Consider the following 21,046-nt stretch of genomic DNA (forward strand, 5'->3'; position numbering starts at 1 on the left):
TTACTATGACTCTCCAAAGACATTTTAAACTGGAATTTTACAGATCATTAGTCTCTTATATAAGTGGGTCCTGGAACAAATGTAGATTGAAATATCTAAGGTCCAGGTACAACCTGTGAAGACCTGGGTAGAATTTAGTTGTCCAGCACAAAAGATCCTGAATTCCCCTGCTGAGCTGTCAGTGTTCCTCTGGGTGATGCCTGTGCTTTGCTCTTCTGATTTAGTTTCCCAAATACCTCACCTTATATTTCTGGTCACAGAAAGCATTTCTCTCTAAACCATTTGGTACCTATGTCACGTCTCAGCCCAAAAGAGATGCAAGAAGCAGCATCTCTTTTCCCCCCGGGCCCCAGCACTGTAAGGGAGCCTCAGACTTTGCCCTCCCAAGTAATGATACCTGAAAATACCAGTACTGCATTATTTTAAAATATGTGAGAAGGAGAGGTTGCCATTTTCCCATATGACAACTTTCTCATCAAATAGTTAGAGAAGCAATGGAAAAAGGAGTATGTCAAAGGTGAGACCAAGAAATAAATGGAAAAAAGAAAGCAGAAGGAACAGAACTTACTGCCCTGTGGCAAAAACATACAGAGTAGGTGACAGTCTTGGCTCTCTGTATCAAATACAGATACAGTCTTCCATTCACCTGTAAGTCAATACATTAGTATAGACACATATATAATCTGGGAAAATGTTCTGAGAATCCTATAGAGTGCATTTCAGATGTAATCAACCCTGAAAATATTACTTTAAGTAACATCAGTATCATTTTTCCATACCTCTGTTGCAGTTCATTCAGCCATTATGAACATTTGAATTCTGTAGGCTGTAAAATTCTTCTTTTGTATATTTGTGGAAAGTCCAGTGCATTGGAGGTCTAATACTCCATTTGGATCTTTCAAGTCTGTCATAATATTTAATAAGTATCAGGTTTGCCCATCTTGTGCACACGTGTGCATTTTTCAGATTATCAGGAAATCATGCTCATTTTCTGTCCTTATCAGCTCTCACAGTTTTACTGCAGATTATTTACTGTGGCTTAGATTTCACAGTATTAAATTTAGAACACACACTTCAGAGGTTTTTCTAATCTATTTGATCTAAAATCCACTGCAGAAATACCTATTCTCAGCACCATTTATCTGACAGGTTGAAGTTGTCCTTTAAGCTGACCATCAGCCAAACCACACGTATTTGTACTAATGTTGTCAGAGGATGAAAACAAAAATTTGTTTGTGTGTCTGTGATCACTTTTGAGGAGGCCTCCAAGGTCAGCTACTAAAGCCCCCTCCAAATTCCTTTGGCCCCAGTTTATGTGCCAGTGAGGGGATCCATACCTAAGCTGTTCACTTGTCTCCAATTGTACCCCAAATGGTTTCATCAGTTGGTAAAGCCACTGGTGCTTCAAGATCAAGTGAAATAGCTTAATATCTGTTTTATATTGTGGTGCCCAAAACTGCTCACAGCACTCAAGGTGAAGCTGCACCACTGCTGAAATAAAAGTTTCCCTTAGGTTTTTTGGAGGTGCAGATGTTCCCTTTGTTGGGTGCCCAACAAAGCAAAGATGGTGCATGGGCTTCTGTAGGGCCTGACCAGAGGAAAGGCAATTGCAGAGAGGAGAAAGAGGCAGCATGATGTAGCAGGGGACACAAATAGACCTTGGTAAAGTGATCTTTCTCTGCTGGAAACATTCCTCCTTCAAATGTATTTCCTCTTATTGCTGTTGGTGCAAATGTAGGGAATGAAAGCTTCCGCAGGAACCCAGGTTTCCTCGTGGGAAAGAGTGGATGGCAGCTGTGGGAGACTTTCCATCTGTGTATGGCTGTGGGGAAGAGGGTGATGAGGAGGGTGGTGTACCCATGAGCCAGGCTATCCTGCAGGTCTGTGTGAGAGATGAATGTTCTTGCTCTGGAATTTCAGTGAAAAAAGTTGTGACAGCTAAAGGAGGTTGGCAAGGAGGCAGCTTCCACCACTGACCCCTCTTCCACCAGGAACCAGTGGAGAGCTGTGACACCAAAACCCCTGCTGTCCTGCAGACAGGGCACTAATGACTAATGGGGCTTATCCATGGCAGCCAGGGCTCAGACACTGCAGTGGGTGCCAACCATCACATCATGCAGCAATTTTGCAGAGGGGTGTCATGCACACACCCCAGTGCCTGTTATGGAGGTGGATGTGGCTGCAAGTGCTGAGCAGAATGGCTATTTTTGTGCTGCCACTGTTACACAGCTGAACAGCTGGTTCTGGCCTCTGACAGTCACTGAGGGAAGTCCAGCATGGCTTGTGAGAGAGGAGTGAACAATGAAATCTGCATGAGAGATTACAATGCCCAGATCAGGTCATCAAGTTCCTTTCATTTCTTTTGGTAGTTTATAGGAGAAGCAATAGAAGCAGAAGAAAGAGTAGGAAAAAACAAGAGTTATACATCTGCTTTATAAAAATATATGTCTGTATTTTAAATATCTTCCTGTTAGCTTTCTCCAGGCACAGAGAAACCTTTTTTTGGGTTTGACATTACTTTTATATTTCAGTGTTGTAGTATTTTTCTGGAAGCACTTACTATAAAATCCATAAGTTCTTACAACCTTTGTAAAGGAAATCCCAGTCTTCTGATTAATTTTGTGGAGAGAGTTTGTTATAGTTGGTCCCATGTATGGTAACTCTGCAGACTTTCCTTTGCTGTACAAGCCAGGGACTTTGCCAAGAAATCAGGCCAAAATTATTACAACAAAGTTATTTATAACAACCAGAAAAATTAAGTCTTATCAAGTGACAGCATTATCTCCTGGTAATAGACAAACTCTTCTTTGTTTGAAAAAGCTAATTTGTATATAAAAAATTCAGACTGACAACTAAAGCATAACAGCTGATATATGGAAGATGATTTGGTTTCCAAGGTTTAGCACATTTCTTGCTGCTCTGAAAGCTCAGACAGACCTTTTACATGCCTGACCAGTGGCCCAACATGTAAGATGATTGCAAGCCTCATAATGTTTCTAGCAGCTCCATTTCAGGGTGTTGAAAACCTTTAGTAATGCAGCACAATAACTGGTTAAAAGGAAAACATACTGTTCAAACAAATCTCCATTAAACTGTCATCTTTATGATTGTACTTCTTTTACTGCTATTAAGGGGATTTGTGTGATTGTTCCTCCTTGTTCTTCTTGGGTTTTTGTCTCTCCATAAGGAAAAGGCAGCAAGTGACTCCCTAAACAGAGTTTTTCATGGTTTTAATTGTACACAAATTGAGCAAGCACTGTGCACAAACATGAAAACAACACATAGCAGTGCTCCTTTTGTTTGCAATTAAGCAATGTGAAGTCTTAAAGCAAATTCAGCTGCAGCACCTCACATACATATGTTATGATAACTTACATCATGCAATAACTTAGGTCTGCTCCCTGCTCACAAGCAAATGACCTTCACCTAGGCCAAATACACTGCAAAGATTCTGATCCATGCATTAGTAACATATAAATGTCAAGGTGGAAGGGTAGTAAGTTTATTAGATTGAGATACAAATAAGGAACGGCATCATAATGAAGTTTTTCTTATTGAAAGCATTACCAAAAACGAAACAACAGAAACATTCGGAGCAGGCCATCAGAGGAGTATTTTGTTAAAGGGCAGGGGAAGAGCCCTTCCTGCCTTCCCTGGGGTAAGAGCTTTCTTGGGGTTCCCATTGCCTCCTCCCCACAGGGAAAGGAGTACAGCATTTGGCAGCCCCCTGGAAAAAGTCAGCCAGGCCCCACAGGAGGGATGCTCAGGGTTGGGGTGGGGGCATCCAGGTGGTGCTGGGAGGAGAAGAGGCAGAATTTGGCTGGTGAGAGAGGGAGGAAACCCAACCCTACTCCAAGGTGTCCATCAAAGGGCAAGTGGTGACACAGTCACTGGGGCAGCAAGGAAAATGTCAGTGCCAAGCAATGAAACAGAATTTTCCCCGTGAAGCACCACATAAAGGTGGAGATGTTTGCCTGGGAAAGTGGAGGATCCTTGGAGATTTCCCAAATTAGGCCAGTGCTCATTATTGCTGTTCTCTGACAAAGTGGGTGACACTGGCAGCTCCCAGGCCTTCACTGTGCACAGTCACAGAGCTGTGTCAGCTCAGAGATGTTCTGCCTTGGTATGGACACATTGTTTAAAATTCCTGTCCCTGGGAAACGCTTCCAGCTGCCCTTACCGCCCATGCCTCCGCTGGGCCTGCTGAGCGTGAAGTCCTACAGTGAAGGTCAGAATATCCTTTGAACTGCACAGTACCCACCAAACCTCTACCTCCTGCCAAGTCACTTGCTCGTGACTGCAGGGGAAAACAACTGCGTGCCCTTGGCAGCCGCGCAGCCTTCGCTGTGCCATGGCACTCAGTCACATGCGGGGCATCGCGGGAAACGAGCCTTTCCCTTTCTTCCCACCCTCTGCTTTTGTTGGTAGCTCTCTTGCAATTCTCTTCCCAGTCTTAGCACCCATTTCACTCCTTGTCTCGCTTTGGGAAATCTTTAGTTCAGCACTGATTCCACCTTTTCGCTTTCCTGTCTGGAACGTTAGACTAAGTTTTTAACAGATATCTTTTAACAGATGAATTATTTGTGTCATACTTGCAAGTCCAAGTCCTGTGTCTAATTGTTTCTTTTAACAGAACCAAAAGTCTAAGTTGCACCAGGGCTGTTTTCCACCCTGGCCCTGGTGAAAAAATTTTCAGTGCTTTCCATCTAGGCTTGGTAAATGAGGCTGACAAAACCAAATGAGAATATCTTTTTGGTAAACACTCTTTTTACCTTGAAAATACTGCAGTATCAGCAGCCCACTGGAAAGTATTTTAAACCATGACACATAAAGATCTCACAGTGTAAGAAAGGTATTAAACACTAATATTGGGAATGTCAGTTACCACTGAAGAGTATGGTCAACTATTCAATAAGTGATTTTAAAGCACTGACTGAAATTACCCAGTTGTCAGCATTAAAAAGTAATATAATCACTCCTTTAAAGACAGCAAATAACCAAAGAGTTAATTCCCTTCTAGCTGCACCACTGTAATAGTTCCTCAATTTTTGTAACATTTTATAGACTTTCATTGACAATGCCAGTCTTGGTCCCTGTTGAAAGGCAGCCCATTTCTGTTTAATCAGAAATGTCCTTGATCCTTGAACAAGGAAAATACTGGGAAACATCGTGTCTTCTGACAAAAATATACACATATATTGTGTACACATATCTTATTTATTTTCTAAACAATTATTTAGGCAAAGTCAGAGGGGAAGCATACTGAAATTTGACCAGAATATAGCCAAGAAGAAGCCTTTTGACATTTTGGTGTATCTATAATTTTTTTTTTCACTTCATAGTGATGAACCTTTGGAAAAAAAATTTTTTTTCCAACACCATAATATATTTTGCTTTGTGTAGCCCTAAGGCTGCAGTGCATATGTGCATGAGGCTCACTGTATAACTTATTTTTCCTTCAGCTGTCACACTCTCAGCAAGGTATGGAGCAGACTTTGGTAGATGACAGCAGGTAAGGCAAGGCTGACTGCAAACATAAGAAAAAGTTCTTGCATTCATATCACTGGGAGCACAAACAGTTTCAAAGAGAGAGGAAAAAGCCCTTTCCAGCAATTATTTTACTGTCCATATGTATTGCTGTAGGAGTTTTCCTTTTGAGCTTCTAGCAATGAATTTTATTGTGGGAACTATTATTGTTAGATTTGGGTAATATTTTTTAGAGAAAGCAGCTAACATGGCAAAAATGCTGAGTTTGTTTTTTCCCCATGCCAAAACCACTTTCCCCAGGTTTTAAATCTGACATTAGAATCAGGCTGGAGTGGGTAGCTATGGTCATAAGCATTGCAGAAAGTTTCTGCCACCCCCTGAGTGGGCGGCCAGCAAACTGCAGTGCTCACTTGGGAAATGGGGTTTAACTTCTGGTATGGTCACCAAGGTTGTAAACCTGAATATCCTGCCTCTCATGAGCATACTGTACCCTCCATGTTATAAGAAACAGAGGATGAAGTGGTGGGAAAATGCCTCAAACCTTCTTGGCACAAGATGGCACAAGACCTTGAGTGGCTGAGCCCAGCACTTGAGGATAAGCTTCACTGACACTCTTGCTGTGAGCTGCTGTTGAATGGAAAATTACTGTAAGTGGGAGATGGCACAGCCCAGCTGTTTTCATTAGTCTTCACTGCCATGTCCTAAAAGAGAGACACAAAGCTCAGGAATGTTGCCTTTCAGCATGGTAAATATGTGCATAGCTACTGTATGGCATCCATAGAGGCATTACAGCCCTGCATAATAGCTCCATTTCAAGAGATATAAAAAAGGAAACCCTTGCATAATGTTTCATAATCACATATTTCATTCAAAATATGTCTATAAAGCCCAATTTTCCTGTCCTGCCAAACTTCTGCTCACAGTAAGGAAAAGCATGAGGCCAGCATAAGTCTCCCACGTCTTTTGTTTGCCTGACAGGCATGTGGCTGTGCAATGAGCTGATAATCAAAGGCTTTACATCAGAACAGCCATATTTTTTCTGATCCCTTCATAAAACATATAAGCCTCACAGAAATAATTCAAGTTTGAGTCTATGCTTCCAAAGGAGGTTTGTGGGTGTTTTGGTTTTCTAGGTTTTTGTTTGTTTAGTTGTTTTTTTTAAAGGATGAAAACATTACCACCTAGTGGCAAGGCTTCAGAACACAGCAAGCCTAATGTGAAATCTTGGATCAAAAAATAGGTATCCTAAGTTTCTGTGCTTGACAGAAAAAGAACAAGATGAAAAATAATTCTGAATTCAAACAGGCAGCAGAATATTGGGTGTAGATATGTCAGCATAGGGGTGAATTTCTGAAATTCTCAAGTTGATTCCTGCGGCTTGACAGCTACAACTGGTATATGCTGGTTGTAAAATTTCATCCCACCTGAACTGGACAAACACAGCACATCCTCCAATTAACAAATAAAAGTGAGATGAACCCTACAATTAGGAAACTGACCACATGTTGTGCATGTTTTGCACATGGACTATTCAGACCAGGAAAATGAGGCTACAGGTGATGTAAAGAGGAGCTGGTGCTGATGAGAGGAGCCCCCAAAGTGAAGTAGCAATCTCAGAAAGAAGAAGTGAGTCTGGAAAAACAGCAGCATGTATCTGGCCTGAAGGCATAACCCAGCAGTGGGGAAGATGGAGGACACCATGGACAGCTTGCAGCCCATAATGCCTGAGGCTGTTAATGGAGAGCAGCAGCACAGCACAAACCAGCCCCTGACTTTCTGCTGGGTTGTCCCCAGTCAGTGCCTTGTCCCTGCAGAGAGGGATGGGGACACTTTGTGACCAAAGTGCTGGGGTCAGCCAGGGAGCAGGTGGCTCAGAAAGCAGAGTAAATCTCCTGTTTCTTAAATAAGCCCCAGTTAATCCAGAGCCACTACAGGCTGTTGTTCAGTGTGTCTCACCTGTGAGAGCACCCTATTTCCAAATGATCCTTTTCAGCTAACTACTATTGCAAATTACTATGTATGGTTGAATTAATGAGACTTCCCTTTATATTATCCAAACCCCTTGTTTAATTAGACTTATACAGATGCCTACAATTTAACTTTTTTTTTGACATACTGCCATGATTTTGCACAATCTGTGATTAGGTGGATGTAACTCACTGAAAGAAGGTGTACATTGACTTCCTCTGGAGAAATTCAAGAACTGCCAGGCTGACATACAACCCTGACAGGGTTATTAATAGCACTGCTAATTTGATAAATCTGGCGTTTTTCAAAGATTCTTCCATAAACAAGCATTTAATGCTTGACTAATATCTCTGTTGGAGTGGGTATAGAGTGGGATTCAGAAGGAATGCAATCTGTGGCAGATGTGTATTTGTGAAGTATCTTGCCTTCAGCATCTCTCTCAAATGATGTCCCACTTGTGCAATTCTTCAATTTTGCTTTTCTCTTGAAATTGTATATCCACAGAAGACATTAATTATAAAGAAAATTGGTGTCTCTTTTTGGAAACACCTTCTGGTCCGAGCAGTGAAACTCGTGGGATCCAGACACAAATGGAAGCATTTGTGTAATTATTATATCCAAACAATGGATTTTTCTTTCCATCAGGAAAATTATCTTATGTGAAAAACCCTTTGAAAGGCCACTGTTTGAGAGAGCAACTGATTTTTATAGGAGACCACCTGCCAGATCTTGAGAGGAAGTCAGAAATCACTGTGATTTCCCCACATTGTTAAAAAATGAAGTTTATTGTGATATACAGTGAGAGTTGTCCTCACTGTGAAAGCAACTAATCTTTCTTTTTAGGGAACCTGATTCTTAACTTACTGAGAAAAAAGGCAAACAGTACAGGTCCTCCCACAGGTTGCAGTTTTGCAGGCATTTTTCCTGTGCGTTGTCTGTTCTCCCAATGGACTGGTCTCAAAGGGCCTCTGAATACATTATTAAAACATAAGTGTGATATACTGACACTCTCAAATGTAGGAACTTGTCTGCAGCCTTTTGAAAGCTCCAGCCCCAGTGTTTGGGGGACAACAGTGATGTTGCAGTTGTGAAGTGGTTGCTCAGCTGCTAGAGAGCTGCTGAGCAGAAAGGAAAGCAGGCCTTGCCTGCATGGCTTGGGCTGGCAGCCTTCCTCTGTCAGGCACTGTCACAGAATTTGTTCTTCACACATAAGATGGATGGCCAAGAAATTCTCCTTTAGCCTCTCAGTGCCCAAATTTACTATTAAGTTTCCACAGATTAATGTATCAAAATGGTGATTTTTGGACCAGATTTAGCAGGGGCCCAAAACACATTTCAAAGACAGAGCTAAAACAAACCAATGAAACAAACAAACAAACAAAAAACAAACAAACAAAAAAAAAACCCCACCAAAAAAAACCAAACCAAAAACAACCCACCAAAAAAAAAAACCCTGTACCAAAACCACACCAGAAATACACATTTCATTAGGGATTCCATATACCTTTCTTTAGGGACTAAGAACAAGGAATAGTTAAAATATCCTATTTAGGAAGGAGAAGGCTCTGAGCATACTTTATTTCAGTCTTTGAATACTTAGAGAGGGCTTATAAGAAGGCTGTAGGGGGGCTTTTTACAAGGACATGCAGTGATAAGACCAGGGGCAATGGCTTTAAACCAAAGGAGGGTAGTTTAGATTAGATATACAGAATAAATTCTTTACTGTGAGGGTGGTAAGTCACTGGAACAGGCTGCCCAGAGAAACTGTGCATGTCCCATCCCTCAAGCATTCAAGACCAAGCTGGTGTGGTTAAAAGTGTCCCTGCCCATAGCAGGGGCAGGGGTGGAACTAGCTGATCTCTGAGAGTCCTTTCCAATCAAAGCACATTCTATGATTCTATAAAAGTTATCCTTTTCTATCTAAAAGTAGCCATTTTCTTATCTCAAAATAAAGATTTCACTCAGTAGCAATTATGATCAGTCACTCTTCCCTCACAGCTATACACACTTAACTAAGGATACAGCATTTCAGTAGAGAAACCCAAGAGGTTGCCTAGGGAAGATGTGGATGCCCATCCCTGGAAATATTCAAGGACAGTTTGAATGGGGCTTTAAGTAACCCGATCTAGCTGAAGATGCCCCTGCTCATTGTAAGGGCTTGGGCTAGATGACCTTTAAAGGTCCCTTCCAATCCAAACTGTTCCATGATTCTATATGCTAGGCAAGAGTGACATCTACTGTCCATCAGCACCAGCAGCCCAGAGGGGATGCAGTGCTGTCCCACTGGCCAAAATCCTCACTGAGAGGGACCAATGCCTTAGCTCATTTCCACCCTCAGATTTTCAGATTGTATTCTCAGTTAAAATGAATGAGAGACAGTATTTTAGTAAATATTATTCAATCACCCAGACTTCTGGTTGATGAAGAAAAATGGAATTTGGAGCTGTAATTCCCAAGGCTAGGGCACACATGACCAAAGCAGTATGACTAGCAACTCAAAACTGACTGATCAAGAAGGTGGGAGCTCTCAGTAGTTGGGGGTGTGTAACTAGAGAGCCAAATCCTTTTTCATTTTGAAGAGGAATCTGCAGGGAATGAGAATCTGGGCTGTGAAAATCAAATTAAATCAAATACATTGAAGCATTCTGATACTGACAATGGGTACAATCTAATCTGTGAACAGATCCCAAGGTCTCTCCATATGGACATGTGTGTGACCTTTGCCCTGTCCTATGCTGAAATACCACAGTGCAGACCTGAAGAAAAAGCTTTCCCATTAAAAACAAACCTGACAATTTGCTTATCAGAAATGAGATTAAACAGTAGAAATATTTTTCAGACCCCAAGTCAAGTCAAATGAGTAATTTCCAGATACAATTTTCTATCCAAATACAGGCTACTTTCTGCATGTGAATTCTCAATATAACCAAGCACACAGACATGCACACAGCCATACATATCCAGATCTTAGGTATTAAGAAAGAATATAAAGGACTGCATAATACTGAGGACTAATAAAACAGAAAAATTAAGCTCTTTCAGCTGAAAATTTTGGTTTTGCAGCCTCATGAGAAACAGGGAGTGAACAGACAAGAACTCTCTAGCTGTGGAAAGGATTAGATGCAACACAGGGTAGCTTTCCTATAAGGTCTGTCTTTCCTGGAGCAGTAGAACACTTAGATACTTCTCATTCTTGAAATGATGGCCTAGTCTTACCCTTGACTTTTACAGCTTGCAGACTTCATAGGAGCAAAAATCCTGGAGTCAAGGAGGTTGGCAGGGGCATCAGGAGGCCTCCAGTACAATTGTCTGCTCCAAACAGGGTTGGCACTAATTTCAGACCAGGTTTCTCAGGACTGTGCCCAGCTGGGATTTGTAAATCTCCAGGGATGCCACCTGCACAACCTCTGTGTGTGGCCTGTTCCACCTCCTGGATATCTTGAGGGAGAAAAGATTTGTCTTACTGTGATCTCCAAATGCTTCCAACAAAATTTGACTGGATGACATTTTTGGGTTTTGGCCACAAAAAGGCAGTGATAGAGGCAATAAGGGAAGACACAGGCATTTTGAAACACCATTGGGCCTGTGGGCCAGCTGAGCATGCAAGGTGAAGACTACACAGACACCAAGACTATGCAGACACTGACAGACTGGCTCAGGCACTGCTTGGGATGAAGAAATGTTTCACAAGAGGTGATTATTATGCCTAGATCTGCACCCTCATCTGCTCTTTCACTGAACATGCTCAGTATTTGGTAACTGTGCTGGATGAGGATGTCATATGCAAGACTTTTATTCTTGTCATCCAGTGACAGGACACAAAGGCAAAGGCAATCCATGGAAATTTTAGGTTTTTGCCTGAGCTAATCTTCCCACAGCATGAGATCTTCAAGAAAGAAAAATAAAACACACCAAAGACTAACATTTCCTGTCTTGCTGTACAAGGCCTCACAAATATTTTTGGCATTCTTCAATGATTTTGTTGTTTCATTCCAAGAAACATTTACAAAACATGTGGAAAAATAAATTGACAACAGACTTATGTCCCTGGAATATCGACATCTGACTTGCAGAGCTGCCATGCACAGGAAGGGCATGGATCCATCCAGCATGCACCCATCTACCCTGCTAAGTCCTGCAGTCACAGTGATACGTCCATGGGGGCAAAGATGTAACAACAAGGGAGAGAAACAGAGGTGCTGGCATCCACCAGGTTTTAGCAGTCTGAGTTTCCCACTGAGGGCAGGAAGGAAGTGCTCGGGGCAGGAAGGGCAATGAATAGCCGGAAGAACACATGGTGTAGGTGCCTCAGCAGTGAAAACTGCTAAGCTGCCAGTGCTCACAGGACATCTGCACCCTGGGAATTTTGTGCAGAATCAAAGGAAAAGGGAAGTTTTTGCCAAAGGAAAAGCTGTGTGTGTGGATGAAAATGTATGTGTGCGTTTTGTGCATGTTTTAAATCGCCTTGATGACAACTGGTGAATGCATTTCAACGGTAGACCCTTAAAAATCTCTCAACTGCAAGTATAAAACCTCTCTGTTGGGAAAAGAGGGGAGCAACATAGCAGGAAGGAAGCCTGTGGCCAATGAAGTCAGGTGATATTTGTTGGGGGAATCAAGGACAATTAGTATCCACCCCCACTGATGCCCAAAACACTTTTGAAAACCTCGTATCAGTCAATGTGAAATCTGGCAATCTGACAGATAACATCTTTGAAGTCTTCAGGATAAGAGACCCAAAACATAATGACAGAGTAATTTCAAAGTCATTCTTCACACAGCATGAAAATTGTTCAAAGCTGTTTATAGGGAGATTACACAATGGATCACATGGGATTTGTGTAAAAATACATGCTAAGGAACATCTCAATTTCAGCAAAGAATTTGAAATAACTAAATTATTTAAGAAAATCTATTTCCAAGGAGAAAAAAGCAACCAGGTTTTGCTTGGAATGACAGCAGAAGCATCCCATTTATTTTCTGACAGAAGGAGGCAACCTCTAACAACTGAATCCCTTTAAGGTATTTGTATTTTGGCAGCAAGCTGGTGACCACACAGCCCACCACAGTCACACCTGAAAAGCAGGAGAGATACCCTGACAAGGGGCTATGCTATGGAGGCTTTCCTTGCTGAATTTGTGTGGCAGCAGTTGCTTGGCTGCATAATTTCACTGCTCTGTATGATAAAAGTGGGCAGCACAATACATTCTTTGTTCTGTTGCTGCTGATGCAGCATCAGCATGAGTTTTTTGTGATTCTTAGACCCTACTAATAGCAATTTTTCTTTCTGCTTTTCCTACTCTGGGTGATGGTTTCCTAGCCCAGTACATCTCTTTATATTCCCATCTCCCCACCAGTAAGAGGTGGAGGGGAAGATTTTCTCAGTTTTTAGAATTTTCAAGGGAACAGGGATACAAGGATCTCTCCTCCCATCTCTCCCCCATGGCAGGGCAGAAAGTGCCCAGCATCATCAGCTGGAGCTCCAGTCACACTAAGAAGGAATACCTTAATGATGAGCAGATAAAGAGACAGAAAAGCAGGAAAGATTCACGGATTGCTGCAAGAGAATGTTAGGGCTTGGAAGGGTGGAGTGTACAGAACAGTCCACCCCTGACACCTCAGCAGAGTCCTGAGGCAGCTTGGGCAGAGCTGACTGGTGCATGCACACTGGGGGTGCCTGGGGTGTCTGTGAGTCTGGTACTGCAGGCAGAGATGTGGCTCCAGCCAGAGATACAGAAACCCAGCATGGAGGCTGCAGGACATAAAGTTCCACCTCACAAAGCCAGGATGACGAATAGGTAGAGGAGGTCAGATGTTATCCCAGAATGCCTACGAGACAAAACGATCAGGAAGAAGTGCGAAAGAGGATTGGATTATTACATTTAAATATTTCCACAAACACAAAACAGCAATTGCTAAATGGGTTCTCTCTCCTTAGAGCATAGACACACATGAAGAACTTGAAAGGCTGAAAGTACAAACTAGAGAGTCATACTAAAATCTAAACGTGATTTCAACTGTGGGCATGATTTGCCATTAGAACAAACTATCAAAGGAATAAGAGGATTTTTTCTCTCTCTCTCTCTTCAAATCAAAATTGTCCTTCTAGTAATAACTAAAAAAAAACCCCATGCTTAATACAAGTTATGGGAATTCAGAGCTAAAATCCTATGGCCTTGAGTGTACATGGTCTTGGGGATACAACCTTTAGATTGTATTTTCTAGAGCCTTCAAACCCTATGAATCTGTCCTGCAAAGTTGTCTGACAATATCATCTCATGTTTCTCTGTGACTGTACTAATATTTATGCAAAAGACACTCAACAGTGGTGCAAAAATTCCAAAGGTAAAGTACCATATTACTACAGGCAATTGTTTTAGTAGCTACCCACCCCCATAAAGAATTACTTGTTCTTCACTGCCACCCTGGACTGGCATATCTTAAGCTACACTGATGCCAGGAATCTCTTCCAATGAATGGGATCACAGCTATCACCTGTTTCTGTTTAAATATGCTCCCAAATAAACTAGTCAGAGACAATCTCTAAAGCCTCAATGTCTTGCAAGACATGTCACAACATCTCCCAGTATACCATTTACTCCTGAAGCTCTTTTCCAGCTATTCATAAGTTTTCAAATCTTTTCCTGAACTACAAACACTAAATCTGAGATGAAGAAACCAAGTAATGATGCCATTTTAATATAATTTGAATTGTAATTCCAGAACAATATCCAGTCTTCCAAAATACCATACCAGAGCAGAAAATTGTTTCTTAGACAATGAAGTGAAAAACAATAAAAAAAACCCTATCTCCTATATATTGACAAGAACTCATAAGTAAAATGCAGAAAGTCCTTCATCCAGGTGTATAGGGATAAGCTGGAACTCCTGACTTCACATGCTTGGCCTCTCCATGACTCCCCATATGCTCTTTATAGCATGTACAATTTCCATGATGCAGAGTACTGAAATTAGTACCATCTGGCACCTGGTCACATGGTAAAACAGTGATTTCACCCTTTCTGCAGACAACGGTCGTTCATATCACCTATTACTCAGGAATTTAGAAATCCAAAAGTAATGCTCAATCTCAAGGGGATGTTACATTATTTATACCAGAAAGAGTTAAGGAGAATAGGTTGTTTATGACATAAGCTGAAAATGGCATGTGAAAATTGCAAATACTGAAAGCATCAGGTAAACAGGACAGTTATGCAACCATTTAAGAAGTTTTATTTATTAAATGATTTGAGCCTGATTCATCATTACATTATGCAGCACATAATTGCTCATATCTCCAGGTTCACATCTCTTATCATCATGAGAAATAAATAATACCTTCACATGAGATCTGAGATGAAGTTCAGTGCTGGAAAGGATTCAAGTTTTTTTCAGCCTCATCTAAACATTTCTCTCTCAAGATAATAACTTTCCTACATGTTCACAGAAGTTTGCAAATATTTAATCAAAATCAAATCTGGAATGCTTATGCTTTTGAAAGTGATTTCTTTCCAAAAAAGGAGAAGCCTGGAACCAGCTTAAAGATCACTGCTCTGAAACAAGGTGGAAGTCCATGCAGAGCAGTCAGCACATGTCAAAACCTTTTGAAGAGAAGATCAAGCAAAACATGCAAATACTGGGACTACAGGACATCTCTGAAATCATAAAATCATAGGATTATAGAATTATTTGCATTGGAAGGAACCTTTGGAGATCATCTAGTTCCAAACACTATGTCGTGAGGGCACCTCCCACTCAACCAGATCCCCATTCAACCTGGATTTGACCACTTCCCCACTGGATGGGGCATCCACACCTTCTCTAGGCAACTTGTTCCAGTGTCTCACCACTCTCATAGTAAAGGATTTCTTAGATTTAATCTAAACCCTCTCCCTTTCAGTTAAAAGCCGTTCTCCCTTGTGCTATCACTACCTGTCATAATAGGGTCACAGCAGGGTCATTGTAGCAAGAGCTACACACTGGAAAAGGGAGTAATCCCATAAAATCTTCAAGGTCCACACCATGGTTACACTGGAATCTCTAGGTGGGCCATGCTCCCTCCAATTCACTCTGCACAGGCAGTGAAACCCCTGTTGTAAGACACACAAGAATAAGCACTTCTTCATCTCCAAAGGAAGATGGGATTTGTGCCAGACCCTTCTTGAGAGCTGGTCATCACATTCAAGGAAGTACTGGTTTTTCTCCTGCTTTATTGCCTAGTTATTTAGGGACTGCAAAATACTTCAGATCACACTGCAGGCTGGATATTTTTATTAAACATAATCAAAAGGAGCACATAGTTTGACACAGGCTTCTTCATTCATATAATCATGGAATAGTTAAGATCGGAAAAAACCTCCAAGATCACCGAGTCCAACCTTTGACTGAGCATCACCATGTTGACTAACTTAACACTAAGTGCCAAGGCCAGTTGTTTCTTGAACATCTCCAGGGATGATGACTCCTGTACCTCTTTGGGCAGCCCATTCCAACATCTAATCACACATTCAGTGAAGAAATTCTTCCTAATTTCCAACCTGAACCTCCCCTGCACAGCTTGAAGCCGTTTCCTCTTGTCTGCCCACTGGGAGAGAAGAGGCCAACCCCCACCTTGCTACAGACAGCTGCAGAGCACAAGTTGTAGAGTGTGATAAAGTCCCCCCTCAGCCTCCTTTTCTGCAGACTAAACACCCCCAGTTTCTCCAGTTACTCCTCACATCACTTAATATCAAGACTGCTCTGAGTAAGAGTCATGTTCCTTCTCTGGACACACTCCAGCTCCTCAATGTCTTCCTTGCAGTGAGGGGCCCAGAGCTGAAGGCAGCACTTGAGATGTGGCCTTGGCAGGGGTGAGTACAGAGGAACAATCACTGCTCTGTCCTGCTGGCCACACTATTGCTGATACAGGCCAGAATGACCTTTGCCTTCTTGGCCAATGGCACATTCTGGATCATGGTCAGCTGGCCCTTGACCAGATCCTTTTCTGCTGACCAGTTTCCCAGCCACTCTTGGCCAAACCTGGAGTGCTGTATGGGATTGTTGTGACCCAAGTGCAAGACCTGGAACTTGGCCTCACTGAACCTTCTAAATTTGACTTCAGCCCATCGGTCCAGCCTCTCCATATCTCTCTTCAAAACCTTTCCTCTGGCCTCTGGACAAGTTAGCAGAAAATGAATGAGTCGTGTAACATGGTCAGGGTAGTTATCTGTCATTCATGCAATCCTTTTCTCCATCAAAACCTACCTCCACCTGGGTTGCCCTCACAATCACCTGGCCTTAAATATCTCTCCCAGGCACAAGACCCATTTGAGCCCAGGTTTCACAGTCCTTGCTCTTCTCAGTGTCAGATCCATCCATGCAGAGGGACAAGTTCCCAGTTTGGAGAGCTCTGCTCTCCTTGAGAGGCAAGGGTTTGGTCTGAGATCTCACCATCCACCAAGCTCTCTGCAGAGAAGTTCCTGCCAGTTCAAAACCCTGCCCTTTCTGCATCCTTCCCCTCATCTCCCACCTCTCCTGTACTCTGGGACTTGGAAGATGGGTATTCCTTGAGACAGGCACTGAGCTGGTTCTGCCTCTCACTGCCTGAGTGCTGCTGGCTTGCCTCCCTCACTGAGGCTGGAAGCAGCCCTGGCAAACCACTCCAGCCCAACTGGGCAGGGTACAGGCAGTCCCAGTCCATTCTGAGAGTGAGACAGGGTATGTCTCATGTCCCAAGCAGGTATTGGAGGCCAGATTGGAGGACAGGTGACACCAGGACAGCCCTGCTGCTGGGGACATGGCTGCTAGTCTGCAGGTAGGTAGGTGAGAGGGGGCAGAGCTGCTCTCACTTATCACCATGGAGCCCATGCTGTCCTCACCTGGCAGAAACCTGGGAACACAGTCAGAACATTTCCACAGCTTGCCTGATAGCCCACAGGGGCTTTCTCAACCAGTCTCACTGCACAAACCTATGGAATTTAAAAGAAAACTGCCAGCTGGAGTAACGTACTTAAGAAACCAACTGTGAAGAGAAGACAACACTAAGGGTTTATAAGTAAAATGCATATTTTCATTTAGAGGTAGAAACTTGGAGGCAGGGAAAAGTGGAGAGAGATGAGTAAAGGGTTACAACATGATGGAAGTATGGAACAAATTAAACTTACCCAAGATGTGCCCAACACTTGAGTTAAATCCACATGCTCTTTCTGCATGAAAATATCTCCTGAATTATAAACGATAAGGAGGGCTCACATCTTGATCCCAAAGTATATCATTTGTGTCTTTTAAATCTAAGTCAGTTGAAGAGTTGAACACTGCGAGCCAAATTCTATTTAATTTATTCAGCAACACATCTGTGTGAAATATAGTCCAATTACAGGCACTAGGTTACTTTGCCATGGCTGCAGCCATTTGGCTTTTATTTCCAGCAGGCTGTAATTAAATTATCGCAACGCAGAAGCAGACAAGTTTCTCTTATACGTGACTGCAATTAAAGACATGCAATCACAACATTTTTTAAAGTGACTCCAATCAATTGGTTACAGTAAAGAATACCATGTGATAAAGCAGTGACTCCACCATTAAAACTGAAAGAGGGTTTCTATTTCAATAATCTAGTTCCCTTCTAGTTCTGCTTTTGGATAATTTATTTAAAGTTCATTATGTGTCTACAGCATATATCATTTGCCCTCAGCCTGGGCTGCAGAAGTGCCATTATGGCCAATTACTTAGTGTGATAAAATCTGCCACAGTACAAACTGTTCCTTTATTAGATTTAAGTTTTGTCTAAACTCCATTTGTAATTCAGACAGCAAAATAACAAGGCCAACAGCAAAGACTCACTGTCTTCTTCCTTTGGTCGCTGCTGTAACCTGTTGTAACCTTAGGGCAGTTCAGAACTGACACCCCACACCCACATACTTTTCTTGCAATGCTTGTGCCCATTTTGTGTTTCCATATCCAGTGCAGGGCTTGGGGTGTGGTCTGGCCTCTGAGGGAGTTCCTTGACCTGCATCCAGCCACAACACGGAGCACGTGGATAGTGAAGGCTCCAAAAGCCCCTGAGGGCAAGTGGCCACCAGTAGGGACTGCATGGTTGAGTGCCACTGATGTGCTTTTGGTGATCACAGGCATTTGCCCTCCGGCCTATGGTTTGCTACAACAGCACGCTGGTTGGTGGTGAGCAAGCTGCTGACAGAATGAAATTCTCCCAAAAGCACAAAGGAAGTGGTGTGGGGAGCAGCTCCCAGCCATGCCCTTCAGCTGGCTCCCTAGCTGTGCACTGGGAACAGCAGGATGGGCACAGCCCTGGTGCTCCCAGCGTGAGAGCACAGCACAGCTTAGGCAGGGTGTAGCTGCTGCTGCCAGCCTGGTTAGCCATTAGCTGCAGCAGAGGCTTCAGTTTTGTTTGGGAATGATAGCATTGCTGCACAACTGTGAAGTAGGACCATTGGGTTTATCCAAACTTCTCCTGCACTATCCCCAGCCATGACAAGGGGTTTAAAACTGTTTTGCTCTTTAAAAACCATTGCCAGTGTTTGGCATACATCTTTTCAAGCTCCAGCTTCATTTGTCAAAGTATTTTAAATATGTTTGAACCAAATGTTCTACACAAATTTGAATCCAAATCCTGCAACCTTTTTCTGTGGGATCTCACAAGTGAGGGTAGAAGCTACAGCAAGAAAATTCAGAGTGAAACAAGAAACAGAAGCAGTGATTCAGTAGGATCCATTTTAACAGATCCAGGCCACAATAATTTGAGGACAGGCATCATCCTATAAGACACTGCATTCCTCTGGAAAAAAATATTCTAGATGTATTCATTTTCTTCCAGCAGAACATCCACTCCATTTTAGAAGAGGGCACTTCTTCACAGAAAATGTATTTACTGAATGCCATGTTAACACTTATTTGCTATGTGCATCAGTGACTGTCTATTTTCTGCTGTAGAGACTGTATACCAGGCTGTCTTTATGTTCCTCGAATCCTGCTCATGTCCCATATTGTATCTTGCAATTGGCTGCTTTACAAAATTGGATGGATTTATTTTGATGTTTCAGAAAATTTCTATCTAAGACTAATGTCAAAGCAAAACACCATTTAAAGTTTTTACAGGGACGGAAATTTACGTAGCAGCTAACGACAAGCCTAAAAATAACTTATTTGTTGGCAATATCAATCTTGTTAATGAACTAAAATAATGAAATATTCCTCTACCACTGGTTTCCAAGAAGAAAAATGTAAAAATATCAACCAACTCAAGTAGCAAAAAAAAAAAAAAAAAAAAACAAAAACAAACCAAAAAGTTTTGAAAACTCTTCAAAATCCACCTTTTTTTGGGGTGGGTTTTTTTTAATGGAACAGTTATGTTCTGGAAATTACCCTCTATACTTTTGGTCAGTAACATAATACAACTAATCTGTCCTTCTTCTCCATTTGACCCCTGATGAGAGCAGAAAGTGAACATTGTATACTAGGGGACACGCCTCAAACACTGTTGAATCCCTTATATTACAGTTTCATTGTGCCTGTTTTGGCCCTTTCCTGAAATATCCATTTTAAAATTAAATTTGGTGTATCTAGATGTGATAAAAGTCCTCTAGGTCAAGATCAATTCTTAACACAGCAAGGTCTTTCCTTATTCATAAAAGTCACTTTAATAGCAGCATTGATGGGCAGCTGAAAGGAAAGACCTGATTTTAAGTTGTTTTTAATGAGAAGTGAGCAGTCTTATCTGTCAGTGACACTAAACATTTCTCTCTTTCTTAACAGCTAAGGAGAAAAAAATGAACACAACAAATGACGACTTAGCCAACTCCATCACCCAGCAAGACACTGAAGTTGATTTTCCCAAAGGCACTGTGTGGAAGTTGGTCTGAAGACTTTGTACCTCCACATTATGTCTTTCTGCTGGGCTTCCTGGGACATTTCATTGTCATTTGTGTTTACAGCTTCAAGATGAGATCTTGAAAGACCAGCACCCTAATCAGGCTGAACCTGGCACTCACAGACCTGCTCTACCTCACTGGCCTTCCCTTCCTGATGCACTACTGTGCTACTGGGGAACACTCAATTTTTGGTGAATTCACATGCAAGTTCATCTGCTTCAGCTTCCCCTTCAAATTGTGCAGCAGCATCCTCTTCCTCACCTGCTTCTGTGCCTTCGTGGTGATGTTTGACACAATGAAGTTCTCCCACATCCAGAGGAAGTGGTGGACAGCAGTGGCTTGCACAAGCATTTGGTTGATGGCACTGGAAGCTGTCGGCCCTGTCATTTCTTGATCTCTTCCAAGAGGGACACAAAACATAAGGTTCTCATGCCTCAACCTGACCAGCTTTGCAAACCTGGGCACAATCAGGTGGCTGCTGACCAGCCTGGCCTTCTTCTTGCCCTCACTGACAGTGACTCTGTGCTATGGGCTCATCATTTGCACCTTGGCCATTGGCCCCTCACATGGGCTTGCTACAAACAGAAGGCTCTAAGACTTGCTGTTGTCCTCTTGGTGGTCTTCCATGTGTACTTCCCTCCCTTCCATGTCTTTTGGGTGGCTCTGTTGCCTAAGATTGGAAGAAAAACTTTCCAAACAATATTAGAATTGATAACACGAGGAGC

At 42.3% G+C, this 21,046-nt stretch overlaps 1 pseudogene; it reads left to right on the forward strand.

The window, feature by feature from the left end:
- Positions 1-21,046, forward strand: part of LOC139591828 (2-oxoglutarate receptor 1-like) — a 37,407-nt pseudogene that overhangs the window by 11,360 nt on the left and 5,001 nt on the right.

The sequence above is a fragment of the Agelaius tricolor genome, unplaced genomic scaffold (assembly GCF_023055355.1).
Source record: "Agelaius tricolor isolate 1412-34295 unplaced genomic scaffold, bAgeTri1.0.p SCAF_7, whole genome shotgun sequence".
NCBI lineage: Eukaryota > Metazoa > Chordata > Aves > Passeriformes > Icteridae > Agelaius > Agelaius tricolor.